The 15,136-nt window shown below is 38.2% G+C and overlaps 1 pseudogene; it reads right to left on the reverse strand.

The window, feature by feature from the left end:
* Positions 1-829, reverse strand: part of LOC149261353 (expansin-B3-like) — a 4,909-nt pseudogene extending 4,080 nt beyond the window's left edge.
* Between the last annotated feature and the right edge of the window lie 14,307 nt (positions 830-15,136).

Here is a 15,136-nt window from a genome sequence, read left to right on the forward strand (position 1 = left end):
TTATATAACCAAAAGAGGGATACTGTAAACCTCGACTTTCAATCTATATGGGTACAAAAATAAATAGGCCACTGGTCTCGAACCAGGGTTTGTAACCAGTCACAAGTAAGCCATAGTTCCGGCATTTAAATCAAAACGAAAGTACATATTCATATGTATAGAGACAATAGAAGTCCGGCCTCAGAAAAGCAACGATGTTCACCATGGAGGGGAGGGACCCGACTCCTCAAACGGTCCCAGAAGTTCTTGGTACCCAAGTAGGAGGGAGGTCCATTGAGACCTGCGACCAACCGAATGACAATGAGGTTGGGTCGCTGCTCTTGCTCAGAGAAAAACTCTGGCAACCCCAAAAATAAACCGAAAGAATCCAACCGAGAGTCAAACCCTTGTTCAGGTAAATACCTGTGAAAGGCTTGGTGGGCTTCAATAGCTCGGACTCCACGTTACACCAGAGATGCCGGAAGCCGGAGGTGGAACCTGTCAAACCAGAGAAGTAAGTTAGGGCTCGGCGTCAATCATCAATGGCTATAAAACATAACAAATCTATTAACTGGTAAGGAAATCACCTGACCGTTTCAGTAATACCATCTCCGCAGCTAGAAACCCCTCGAACGGTGTATGAGACTGGAGCTGTGTAGTTCTTGGCGCGGAATGAAGGAGCAACCATGGCAGCGAAGGATAAGGAGCGGAAACGAATGAAACTGGAAGACAAAAACTCGAAAATCCGGAGAGCAACCTTTATAAACTTTAATGGGCAGCGGTGGTACGTGGAAGCTCTGTCCACCGTCGATTGCATCCGATGACGGAGCACCGTTGATGAGGGCGACATTTTCCAGAAAGCCGGTGCGGGAAAAACCCAGGCTTAGGAACCATGCCCTCATCACATGGCCTGTCAGAGGTAGCCTTAAGTCACCGCCAGTTGGCCAATGCAGGAGACGCCAACGAAGGAGTTTGGTACAGCCTCGGTATATACGAGGAATGTGCATAGAGATCTCCAACCATATAGTTAACATATAACCAGATTTATATATTAGTGGTATGGCAGCTGGATACATAACCTGTTCGCCTGCCATGTATACATTGCCTTGGGTCAGGCATGTACGCGATACAATGGCGTTAACAATAATCAGTAATGGATTATTTATTATAAGATGACAACCATGAGTGGGTGCGGTTATATAGTATATAAAAATTTCATTTATAGGTGTATTATAGTGTGTAGGTCGTGAAAAATTGGTATCAGAGCCAGGTTGCAATACTGGTGCCTTTGGGAATTGGTAAGTGGAAAGGATATTGAAGTACGCCATTAGTAGGCATTAACTCGGGTATGAGTTTAATCATTCGCATATTCATTTATGCCGTACACTACTTTTGGCATGACAGGTGTGATTCATGATTATGACTTCTTTGAGAAGTAGTTAATAAGATGTGGGCATAACTACGTTCATAACGTTGGATTCCTGATGAGGATAAAAGACAATGAAACTTTTGTTGCACCTAAGAACAATATTGAGTACTCATTACAATCATGAACAATATTGAACACTCAGGGAGAAAAGTGACAATCAACTACCAACTTTTACCTTGCAAATATGGTAATAACAATGATACATTCGTTAAACAAAATTGAAGTTACCATGAACAAAACTTAATGAGTCATGCATGAATATAAATTATGGGGAACATCCTTGAATAGGATGACAAATTGTTTTAAAAAAAAAAGACATTAGAAGAACCCCCTTAGACATTGAAAACATGCAATGAGTCAAGCAGCGAGACTTGATTGTCATAACTAACTTTTGATTCAGTCTTGTCATGGTGCATGAAGACGATTGGTAGTTGGGATTGGTTAGTGTTGTATGACTAACCCATCAAACTTATATGCATTAATTGAATTGGACTAAGATGGTTACAATTCGTAAACTAGTGAAGGTTGATTGATGTCACATGCATGGAATGTGTGTGCTATAGTTCCAGTTGTTTATGAGAGAGTTCTTAATTTTATTCACCATGAGCATGCATGATGAATAGTATATTCTTATGTCTTAATAGATCTAATGACGATTGCCTTCTAATTAACTGAAATCCATTAGGATGGTACGTGCTGATGTTAATTATTACTTGTTGGGAGATAAAAACCATTGGAGCCTCGATTAAATAATGGTTGAATTTATCTCTACTATGGGAATGATGGATTTCTTATGCATGTTGCATACCAGTGTGAAGTTAAGGGTAGAGGCATGTTCAGTGGGTATTTCTAGGACCCATTCATGGTATAATTACATGTGATAATTATTCATAAATAGACTACCTGTGTTAATACAGTTGTCAGTAAACTCTAATTACCTTCCCCAACCATAGATGCTTCCAAAGGAAAAGGAAGCAAGGAGAAGGAAGAAGACCGTGCTGTAGGGACAGACGGAGATGGGGAAAGAAATCGCTAAGTCTGGTGATGACCAGATAAAGCAAGCTTTGAGTGTTAGAATCTCGGGGAAGACTCTAAGTCTTAGGATGACTAGATAAGCGCTCGATGTGCATGTGAGTATTCCTTTGACCATGCTTAAGGAGTTGGAAAATGATAACTATAGAGTATTGATGTTAATGATTTTCATAATGTCTCCTGAACTCATTATTCTGAAATGGTCACATAGTAGTGTTATGATAGTTGTTGCATATAGCACCAAATGGTAGCTCTAGTGCATGTGTGACACTTAGGAGATTATGCTTCTAATTGCATAAGTAGAGAAATTGCTTTCGGTAGGGGTGGTTTAACTTGTTAGTTATGCATGTTGATCCAAGGATAAGATAAGTGTCTTGTTCACTTACTTGAAGAACACGTATGAATGTTTTATATGCTTTCTTAGTAGAGAAAGTATTTGAATGCATGCAATAAAAGAATGGTTCTTTTATAGATTTTCTTGGTAAAGAAAATGTGTTAAGGCATGCAGTTAAGGATTGATTATCTTGTATGTTTTCTTGGTAAAGAAAATATAGTTCCTATTAGAAAGACTCCACGTGAGTCTTGTGTGTGAAATGCTTGTCTCTGGTCTATAAAATCCTTGTTAAATATAGCCAAGTATCTTCTTGAGAAAGAGGATGAGGTATATAAATGTCCTGAGAACATAGCATGGAAGGTGGCCAAGTTTGCTTGAATTAAAATATGTATCTTTTTTTGATAAAAGCTTCTTGAAATATATATATATATATATATATATATATATATATATATATATATATATATGCTAATTGCATTATGATTCTAGTTAGTCTCTAAGTTCTAGTGAAATGATTATGCATTACATGCATGATAAAAGATAACTAAGGATGTGCTTCTAGGCATATAGATATTTATCCCTAATTTCTTGAGGAAAGGGTATATTACATATATACACAAATATAGTCTCATTCTAAGAGTATGCATACTTCATGTATGAAGATAAAGGATTTTATGAGAGTTCTTGAAAATGGAAATAGAGGTTCTTTCCTTTAAAGACACATTAGAATAGTGTTCATACAAGAACCAAAATCCTTACTTGTTTCATGAAAAGAACTATGTGCATTAAAGTAAAGTAATTGTGTTAGGAGAACACATGTTGCATATTGGTAGCTATTTTGACTTTGGAATTATGAGACTGTGCGTACTTAGAGACAGTGGTCATGATAGCTTCCTTGAAAATAATAATCTCTTGGAGAGATTGTCTTGTTGGAAGAGCTGTGTCGATTGCTTGATTTGATGCATAAAGGATAAGTAAACCTTGTTTTTGTATCTTGGTTTTTATGCCGAAAGATAGACATCTTTAATAATTCTTGAAAGGGAATCTTGAGAAATCCTCACATCGGAAGATAGAGAAATGACGATTAAAATGACTTCCTTAAGAAAGAGGTATGTGGTTTATGTAAGAAATGCTGGTAGTATTCTAGTGAAAGGAATATGGGTTGCATACATTAAAGGAAGGCTTATATGATAAGCAATGGTATGCACAAAGATTAGTCATTATGATATAGAGTTATGATCTTTGTATATTAGAGATATTATGTTTAATTACATTAACAATGCATGACCCAAGCTAGCCATAGTAAACGTGAGATAATACTCCATTAATGATGATTTGAATTGGAGCAGCAGACTATGGCAAAATTGGGAATGCTGAGAGTATTAACTCAACTGTTGTTGACATTTATACATTAATGAGTATTTGCATATGCTCTTATACATGACAATATTGTATGCATGAGAATTCTTGGAAATTGAATAGGTAATGACTGATGCATACTTATAATTACCGTTGCTGATGGGATTAAGTAGTGGTAGCTTAATGGCAACAAGAAAACTCATCACATAAATTGCTGCAATGTAAAATGCAATTATAAATGAGAAAGAATGATGTTATATGATATGCATGAATTATGCTATTTGGAAAATTTGCATGCATACAATGTGTATGATGGATATGTTTCCCATCAATCTTGATGTTGTGGACCCATGTTGGGGGTTAAGTGTAAATGCATGGTATACATGCATGTTTGTTATGCTAATGATAATGTTCATATGGTTCATTGTGTAAATTACTTTGAGAAAGAGTAATAAAAGAGAAATTTAACATGCCAGACAGTTGCAGATAGTTGGGTTGATGACAGTTACCTGCCTGGAGGGTTGATGGTACTTGTCTGCCCAGATTGTGAAAGGCTTGAATGCCTTGGGTGGATGATAGTTACCTGCCTGGAGGGTTGATGGTACTTGTCTGCCCGGATTGTGAAAGGCTTGAATGCCTTGGGTTGATGACATTTACCTGCCCGGAGGGTTGATGGTACTTGTCTGCCCGGATTGTGAAAGGCTTGAATGCCTTGGGTTGATGACAGTTACCTGCCCGGAGGGGTTGATGGTACTTGTCTGGCCGGATTGTGAAAGGCTTGAATGCCTTGGGTTGATGACAGTTACCTGCCCGGAGGGTTGATGGTACTTGTCTGCCCGGATTGTGAAAGGCTTGAATGCCTTGGGTTGATGACAGTTACCTGCCCGGAGGGGTTGATGGTACTTGTCTGCCCGGATTGTGAAAAGGCTGGAATGCCTTGGGTTGATGGCAGCTACCTGCCCAGAGGGGTTGATGGTACTTGTCTGCCTAGATTTACTCTTCCTGGAATTCTTGAGCTGGTTGGCCAGTGGAATTCCATGTTAGACCTGGTAAGGTCTCTATCAAAGAAACTGTCTGGATGTGAAAATGACTCGATTTGGTTGTGAGAACCAGTTCCCATGGGTTGGGAATTCCTCAGTCTAGTGTGAACTCATGGCTAAAGGAATTAACTAATCAGCTATATGTTATGTTAAAAATGAATTTTACATATAGTTGTGTAAAATATGTTATGCACATTTAATAAGAGATGAGCTTAGTGCTCGATAAAGAATAAATGGAAATTTTAATTCCTTTATTGTGTTAATAATGTTGTGAACATCTTAGTGGGAGCTAAGACAATTCTTGCTTGATGAAATGATTGACTGTTTGATGATTAGAGAGCTAGGTGCTCTTTTGGTACTTCTTGAAGTACTTTACGGATGTCTTTAGTAAGAATTCGTTCAGTGTTCATGTGAGCAGTGATTTATCATTTGATGATTAGCATTAGTGCTCTTTAAGTACTTGTAAAAGTACTGTGATTTAGAAAGCATCTAACATTGCATAATTGATTGCTAGTCAAAGTGTCTCATTTGACTCAAAATATAGGGACTAATGTGGTTGAATTTGTTAGTCATATATTGCAGGAACTACTTACCATGGAAGGTTAAAGAATTGTCCAACCTCTATTAACAGGCTTACATGAAAGTATTCATGATTTTCAAGCATAAGATGGTAAGTTATGGTAAGTTGACACAGAGAATTGTTTATTATGAATAAACAAGGGCCAGGTGGTGGCGAGTAGAAGTTGCATATTTTTGCAATTACAAATGATTATGACTATTGATGCTTATAACTAATGATATTTCTTATGACTATATCATTACTATTTTGTTTGTCGTCTTTTCTTGGAATGAAATCGTTGATTTCAAAGAGAAAGGATCACATTTGTGTGGATTAGATAGTAATACCACAAGTAAAATATCAAGTTCCGACGAAAGATGAACACCGAGGACGGTGTTCCTGTTAAGGGGGGAGTATGTAATATACCTATTGTGATTAACCCCACGTAAGGTAATTTTAAATTACCAATCAGTTAATCAAACCTACGTAAAAGTAATTTTAAATTACATATCAGTTACAACTAATTCTTGGCATTGGTTAAATGGATCAGCGAGCACCCTAACAGGGGAACAAGAAGAAGGTGGATGGAGAATGGTGTGCTGGAGAGACAGGCAGAGTGTGTGAGAGAGAAAAGGGGAAAGACCCTGAAAAGGACTACGTCTGGTAAGGACCAGATAGTCAAGCACAGAGTGCTGGTTTACTGAGGATTGTGATCCGGTAAACAGAAGCTTGGGGGGAGACTCAAGTCTTGGAGGACTGGTCTCACGGTTGGGAGGAAAACAAGCTTCACACAAGGATTGACTGAAGGCTGTTCCAGATTTCATCTTACCAGCAGGAAACCAGGTAAGTAACGGAACCCATTCAAGTCTGGATATCTGTGAAGCTGGAAAATTAACTGTGATTATCTGCATCATTTTTATAGATAGTCTATGGTTAAACTGTGGTAGAAAGACGGTCTAGGGTCTAAACTGAGTCAATATCTGTAATGTTAGAGATAGTGGGTACACGTAACTGGTACAGATTATTGATAGCCTGTATGGCAAGTTAAGTAGTGACGTACTGTAAAGATCTTGTATTCAGTTACAGTTATTCGCTGCAAAATGCCAGTAGACAGTGAAGATGTGAACGAAAATCTTACGCGATATCATTGTTATGATATAAAGCCAAAGATGAAATAGTTGAAACATTGAGCGAAGAAAGAGAAGCCTTTACGGTGTGACGGTAATATCAAGAAAAGAATACAGTGACCCGTGGAGTAAATGAAATGGGCTAATGACAGAATGAGTTTACATCTCGCAGTCATAACCGAGTCAATAGGACCGAAAACCTCATGCAACAATTAGACAGAGAACAAGAGGGTGTCCATACCCTAAGAAACGCATACACTGTCAGCTGAATAGAATACCCTCTTCACTCTTCGAATCATCTGTTAACAGAGTTATTATTAAAATGGTGAGGAAAAACACAGTAATGCGGAACCCCGAGTCGGTATAGTGTACCAAGCGGCTCATATGAAATCAGAACGTTAAAGAAAGGGCTGAGATTATCCTATTATAACCCGGGGTTTGATACCGAGAAAAATATTATCACACATAGAGAAGAATCTAGAACCTGCGGCAGAGCCACAACATTCATTCCGCAATCATTGTGGTAATCTCACTGCATAAAAAGGGTTCGAAAACATAATGCCTGTTCTTTATAACTAGAATCCCAATATTCATATGATGAGCCGAAGAAATGGGAAAGAGCATTCATATGTCAACCTCATAGTCCTTTGCATGAAGGGTTGTCACTGTCGGCCATACATCTATGGTAACAGATGATGGCGCGACAGCATACCCTTCTATGCTAATTCAAACCCTCAGCCAGTTAGCCATGCATCTACGGAACCAGATGTAGGCACGGCGGGGTAACATATGTACATTCCTTCACAGGTAATGACGAAATACAATAAGCATTACAGAACTCCATATTACTAAACAGAACATTAAGTCATTATATAACCAAAAGAGGGATACTGTAAACCTCGACTTTCAATCTATATGGGTACAAAAATAAATAGGCCACTGGTTTCGAACCAGGGTTTGTATCCAGTCACAAGTAAGCCATAGTTCCGGCATTTAAATCAAACGAAAGTACATATTCATATGTATAGAGACAATAGAAGTCCGGCCTCAGAAAAGGACAGAGGTATTCACCATGGATGGGAGGGACCCGATTCTTGAAGCGGTTCCAGAAGTACTCGGTACCCAAATAAGGGGTAAGGTCCATCGAGACCTGCGACCAACTAAGTGAAATGAGGTTGGGGTCGCTGCTCTTGCACAGAGAAAACTCTGGCAACCCCAAAAAAACCGAAAGAGTCTAACCGTGAATCAAACCCTTAGTTCAGGTAAATACCTGTGAAAGACTTGGCGGGCTTCAATAGCTCGGACTCCTCGTTACACCAGAGATGCCGGAAGCCTGATGTGCAACCTGTCAAGCCAGAGAAGTGAGTTAGGACTCGGCGTAAATCATCAATGGCTATAAACATAACAAATCTATTAACTGGTAATGAAATCACCTGACCGATTCAGTAATACCATCTCCGCAGCTAGAAACCCCTCGAACGGTGTATGAGACTGGAGCTGTGTAGTTCTTGGCGCGGAATGAAGGAGCAACCATGGCAGCGAAGAATAAGGAGCAGATACGAATGAAACTGAAGACAAAAGACTCGGAAAATCCGGAGAGCAACCTTTATAAACTTTAATGGGCAGCGGTGGTACGTGGAAGCTCTGACCACCCTCGATTGCATCCGGTGGCTGAGCGCCGTTGATGAGGGCGACATTTTCCAGAAAGCCGGTGCGGGAAAAACCCAGGCTTAGGAACCATGCCCTCATCACATGGCCTGTCAGATATAACATTAAGTCACCGCCAGTTGTCCAATGCTGGAGACGCCAACGAAGGAGTTTGGTACAACCTCGGTATATACGAGGAATGTGCATAGAGATCTCCAACCTTATAGTTAACATATAACCAGATTTATATATTAGTGGTATGGCAGCTGGATACATAACCTGTTCGCCTGCCATGTATACATTGCCTTGGGTCAGGCATGTACGCGATACAATGGCGTTAACAATAATCAGTAATGGATTATTTATTATAAGATGACAACCATGAGTGGGTGCGGTTATATAGTATATAAAAATTTCATTTATAGGTGTATTATAGTGTGTAGGTCGTGACAAATTGGTATCAGAGCCAAAGGTTGCAATACTGGTGCCTTTGGGAATTGGTAAGCGGAAAGGATATTGAAGTACGCCATTAGTAGGCATTAACTCGGGTATGAGTTTAATCATTCGCATATTCATTTATGCCGTACACTACTTTTGGCATGACAGGTGTGATTCATGATTATGACTTCTTTGAGAAGTAGTTAATAAGATGTGGCATAACTACGTTCATAACGTTGGATTCCTGATGAGGATAAAAGACAATGAAACTTTTGTTGCACCTAAGAACAATATTGAGTACTCATTACAATCATGAACAATATTGAACACTCAGGGAGAAAAGTGACAATCAACTACCAACTTTTACCTTGCAAATATGGTAATAACAATGATACATTCGTTAAACAAAATTGAAGTTACCATGAACAAAACTTAATGAGTCATGCATGAATATAAATTATGGGGAACATCCTTGAATAGGATGACAAATTGTTTTAAAAAAAAAGACATTAGAAGAACCCCCTTAGACATTGAAAACATGCAATGAGTCAAGCAGCGAGACTTGATTGTCATAACTAACTTTTGATTCAGTCTTGTCATGGGTGCATGAAGACGATTGGTAGTTGGGATTGGTTAGTGTTGTATGACTAACCCATCAAACTTATATGCATTAATTGAATTGGACTAAGATGGTTACAATTCGTAAACTAGTGAAGGTTGATTGATGTCACATGCATGGAATGTGTGTGCTATAGTTCCAGTTGTTTATGAGAAGAGTTCTTAATTTTATTCACCATGAGCATGCATGATGAATAGTATATTCTTATGTCTTAATAGATCTAATGACGATTGCCTTCTAATTAACTGAAATCCATTAGCATGGTACGTGCTGATGTTAATTATTACTTGTTGGGAGATAAAAACCATTGGAGCCTCGATTAAATAATGGTTGAATTTATCTCTACTATGGGAATGATGGATTTCTTATGCATGTTGCATACCAGTGTGAAGTTAAGGGTAGAGGCATGTTCAGTGGGTATTTCTAGGACCCATTCATGGTATAATTACATGTGATAATTATTCATAAATAGACTACCTGTGTTAATACAGTTGTCAGTAAACTCTAATTACCTTCCCCCAACCATAGATGCTTCCAAAGGAAAAGGAAGCAAGGAGAAGGAAGAAGACCGTGTTGTAGGGACAGACGGAGATGGGAAAAAGAAATCGCTAAGTCTGGTGATGACCAGATAAAGCAAGCTTTGAGTGTTAGAATCTCGGGGAAGACTCTAAGTCTTGGGATGACTAGATAAGCGCTCGATGTGCATGTGAGTATTCCTTTGACCATGCTTAAGGAGTTGGAAAATGATAACTATAGAGTATTGATGTTAATGATTTTCATAATGTCTCCTTGAACTCATTATTCTGAAATGGTCACATAGTAGTGTTATGATAGTTGTTGCATATAGCACCAAATGGTAGCTCTAGTGCATGTGTGACACTTAGGAGATTATGCTTCTAATTGCATAAGTAGAGCAATTGCTTCCGGTAGGGGTGGTTTAAACTTGTTAGTTATGCATTTTGATCCAAGGATAAGATAAGTGTCTTGTTCACTTACTTGAAGAACACGTATGAATGTTTTATATGCTTTCTTAGTAGAGAAAGTATTTGAATGCATGCAATAAAAGAATGGTTCTTTTATAGATTTTCTTGGTAAAGAAAATGTGTTAAGGCATGCAGTTAAGGATTGATTATCTTGTATGTTTTCTTGGTAAAGAAAATAGGTAGTTCCTATTAGAAAGACTCCACGTGAGTCTTGTGTGTGAAATGCTTGTCTCTGGTCTATAAAATCCTTGTTAAATATAGCCAAGTATCTTCTTGAGAAAGAGGATGAGGTATATAAATGTCCTGAGAACATAGCATGGAAGGTGGCCAAGTTTGCTTGAATTAAAATATGTATCTTTATTTGATAAAAGCTTCTTGAATATATATATATATATATATATATATATATATGCTAATTGCATTACGATTCTAGTTAGTCTCTAAGTTCTAGTGAAATGATTATGCATTACATGCATGATAAAAGATAACTAAGGATGTGCTTCTAGGCATATAGATATTTATCCCTAATTTCTTGAGGAAAGGGTATATTACATATATACACAAATATAGTCTCATTCTAAGAGTATGCATACTTCATGTATGAAGATAAAGGATTTTATGAGAGTTCTTGAAAATGGAAATAGAGGTTCTTTCCTTTCAAGACACATTAGAATAGTGTTCATACAAGAACCAAAATCCTTACTTGTTTCATGAAAAGAACTATGTGCATTAAAGTAAAGTAATTGTGTTAGGAGAACACATGTTGCATATTGGTAGCTATTTTGACTTTGGAATTATGAGACTGTGCGTACTTAGAGACAGTGGTCATGATAGCTTCCTTGAAAATAATAATCTCTTGGAGAGATTGTCTTGTTGGAAGAGCTGTGTCGATTGCTTGATTTGATGCATAAAGGATAGGTAAACCTTGTTTTTGTATCTTGGTTTTTATGCCGAAAGATAGACATCTTTAATAATTCTTGAAAGGGAATCTTGAGAAATCCTCACATCGGAAGATAGAGAAATGAGGATTAAAATGACTTCCTTAAGAAAGAGGTATGTGGTTTATTGTAAGAAATGCTGGTAGTATTCTAGTGAAAGGAATATGGGTTGCATACATTAAAGGAAGGCTTATATGATAAGCAATGGTATGCACAAAGATTAGTCATTATGATATAGAGTTATGATCTTTGTATATTAGAGATATTATGTTTAATTACATTAACAATGCATGACCCAAGCTAGCCATAGTAAACGTGACATAATACTCCATTAATGATGATTTGAATTGGAGCAGCAGACTATGGCAAAATTGGGAATGCTGAGAGTATTATATCAACTGTTGTTGACATTTATACATTAATGAGTATTTGCATATGCTCTTATACATGACAATATTGTATGCATGAGAATTCTTGGAAATTGAATAGGTAATGACTGATGCATACTTATAATTACCGTTGCTGATGGGATTAAGTAGTGGTAGCTTAATGGCAACAAGAAAACTCATCACATAAATTGCTGCAATGTGAAATGCAATTATAAATGAGAAAGAATGATGTTATATGATATGCATGAATTATGCTATTTGGAAAATTTGCATGCATACAATGTGTATGATGGATATGTTTCCCATCAATCTTGATGTTGTGGACCCATGTTGGGGGTTAAGTGTAAATGCATGGTATACATGCATGTTTGTTATGCTAATGATAATGTTCATATGGGTCATTGTGTAAATTACTTTGAGAAAGAGTAATAAAAGGGAAATTTAACATGCCAGACAGTTGCAGATAGTTGGGTTGATGACAGTTACCTGCCTGGAGGGTTGATGGTACTTGTCTGCCCGGATTGTGAAAGGCTTGAATGCCTTGGGTGGATGACAGTTACCTGCCCGGAGGGTTGATGGTACTTGTCTGCCCGGATTGTGAAAGGCTTGAATTCCTTGGGTTGATGACAGTTACCTGCCCGGAGGGTTGATGGTACTTGTCTGCCCGGATTGTGAAAGGCTTGAATGCCTTGGGTTGATGACAGTTACCTGCCCGGAGGGGTTGATGGTACTTGTCTGCCCGGATTGTGAAAGGCTTGAATGCCTTGGGTTGATGACAGTTACCTGCCCGAAGGGTTGATGGTACTTGTCTGCCCGGATTGTGAAAGGCTTGAATGCCTTGGGTTGATGACAGTTACCTGCCCGGAGGGGTTGATGGTACTTGTCTGCCCGGATTGTGAAAGGCTGGAATGCCTTGGGTTGATGGCAGCTACCTGCCCAGAGGGCTTGATGGTACTTGTCTGCCCAGATTTACTCTTCCTGGAATTCTTGAGCTGGTTGGCCAGTGGAATTCCATGTTAGACCTGGTAAGGTCTCTATCAAAGAAACTGTCTGGATGTGAAAATGACTCGATTTGGTTGTGAGAACCAGTTCCCATGGGTTGGGAATTCCTTAGTCCAGTGTGAACTCATGGCTAAAGGAATTAACTAATCAGCTATATGTTATGTTAAAAATGAATTTTACATATAGTTGTGTAAAATATGTTATGCACATTTAATAAGAGATGAGCTTAGTGCTCGATAAAGAATAAATGGAAATTTTAATTCCTTTATTGTGTTAATAATGTTGTGAACATCTTAGTGGGAGCTAAGACAATTCTTGCTTGATGAAATGATTGACTGTTTGATGATTAGAGAGCTAGGTGCTCTTTTGGTACTTCTTGAAGTACTCTACGGATGTCTTTAGTAAGAATTCGTTCAGTGTGCACGTGAGCAGTGATTTATCATTTGATGATTAGCATTAGTGCTCTTTAAGTACTTGTAAAAGTACTGTGATTTAGAAAGCATCTAACATTGCATAATTGATTGCTAGTCAAAGTGTCTCATTTGACTCAAAATATAGGGACTAATGTGGTTGAATTTGTTAGTCATATATTGCAGGAACTACTTACCATGGAAGGTTAAAGAATTGTCCAACCTCTATTAACAGGCTTACATGAAAGTATTCATGATTTTCAAGCATAAGATGGTAAGTTATGGTAAGTTGACACAGAGAATTGTTTATTATGAATAAACAAGGGCCAGGTGGTGGCGAGTAGAAGTTGCATATTTTTGCAATTACAAATGATTATGACTATTGATGCTTATAACTAATGATATTTCTTATGACTATATCATTACTATTTTGTTTGTCATCTTTTCTTGGAATGAAATCGTTGATTTCAAAGAGAAAGGATCACATTTGTGTGGATTAGATAGTAATACCACAAGTAAAATATCAAGTTCCGACGAAAGATGAACACCGAGGACGGTGTTCCTGTTAAGGGGGGGAGTATGTAATATACCTATTGTGATTAACCCCACGTAAGGTAATTTTAAATTACCAATCAGTTAATCAAACCTTCGTAAAAGTAATTTTAAATTACATATCAGTTACAACTAATTCTTGGCATTGGTTAAATGGATCAGCGAGCACCCTAACAGGGGAACAAAAAGAAGGTGGATGGAGAATGGTGTGCTGGGGAGACAGGCAGAGTGTGTGAGAGAGAAAAGGGGAAAGACCCTGAAAAGGACTACGTCTGGTAAGGACCAGATAGTCAAGCACAGAGTGCTGGTTTACTGAGGATTGTGATCCGGTAAACAGAAGCTTGGGGGGAGACTCAAGTCTTGGAGGACTGGTCTCACGGTTGGGAGGAAAACAAGCTTCACACAAGGATTGACTGAAGGCTGTTCCATATTTCATCTTACCAGCAGGAAACCAGGTAAGTAACGGAACCCATTCAAGTCTGGATATCTGTGAAGCTGGAAAATTAACTGTGATTATCTGCATCATTTTTATAGATAGTCTATGGTTAAACTGTGGTAGAAAGACGGTCTAGGGTCTAAACTGAGTCAATATCTGTAATGTTAGAGATAGTGGGTACACGTAACTGGTACAGATTATTGATAGCCTGTATGGCAAGTTAAGTAGTGACGTACTGTAAAGATCTTGTATTCAGTTACAGTTATTCGCTGCAGAATGCCAGTAGACAGTGAAGATGTGAACGAAAATCTTACGCGATATCATTGTTATGATATAAAGCCAAAGATGAAATAGTTGAAACATTGAGCGAAGAAAGAGAAGCCTTTACGGTGTGACGGTAATATCAAGAAAAGAATACAGTGACCCGTGGAGTAAATGAAATGGGCTAATGACAGAATGAGTTTACATCTCGCAGTCATAACCGAGTCAATAGGACCGAAAACCTCATGCAACAATTAGACAGAGAACAAGAGGGTGTCCATACCCTAAGAAACGCATACACTGTCAGCTGAATAGAATACCCTCTTCACTCTTCGAATCATCTGTTAACAGAGTTATTATTAAAATGGTGAGGAAAAACACAGTAATGCGGAACCCCGAGTCGGTATAGTGTACCAAGCGGCTCATATGAAATCAGAACGTTAAAGAAAGGGCTGAGATTATCCTATTATAACCCGGGGTTTGATACCGAGAAAAATATTATCACACATAGAGAAGAATCTAGAACCTGCGGCAGAGCCACAACATTCATTCCGCAATCATTGTGGTAATCTCACTGCATAAAAAGGGTTCGAAAACATAAT

The sequence above is a fragment of the Pinus tabuliformis genome, chromosome 6 (genome assembly GCF_031772625.1).
Source record: "Pinus tabuliformis cultivar Carrire ecotype Pingquan chromosome 6, CPIR1, whole genome shotgun sequence".
In the NCBI taxonomy this organism is placed as follows: domain Eukaryota; kingdom Viridiplantae; phylum Streptophyta; class Pinopsida; order Pinales; family Pinaceae; genus Pinus; species Pinus tabuliformis.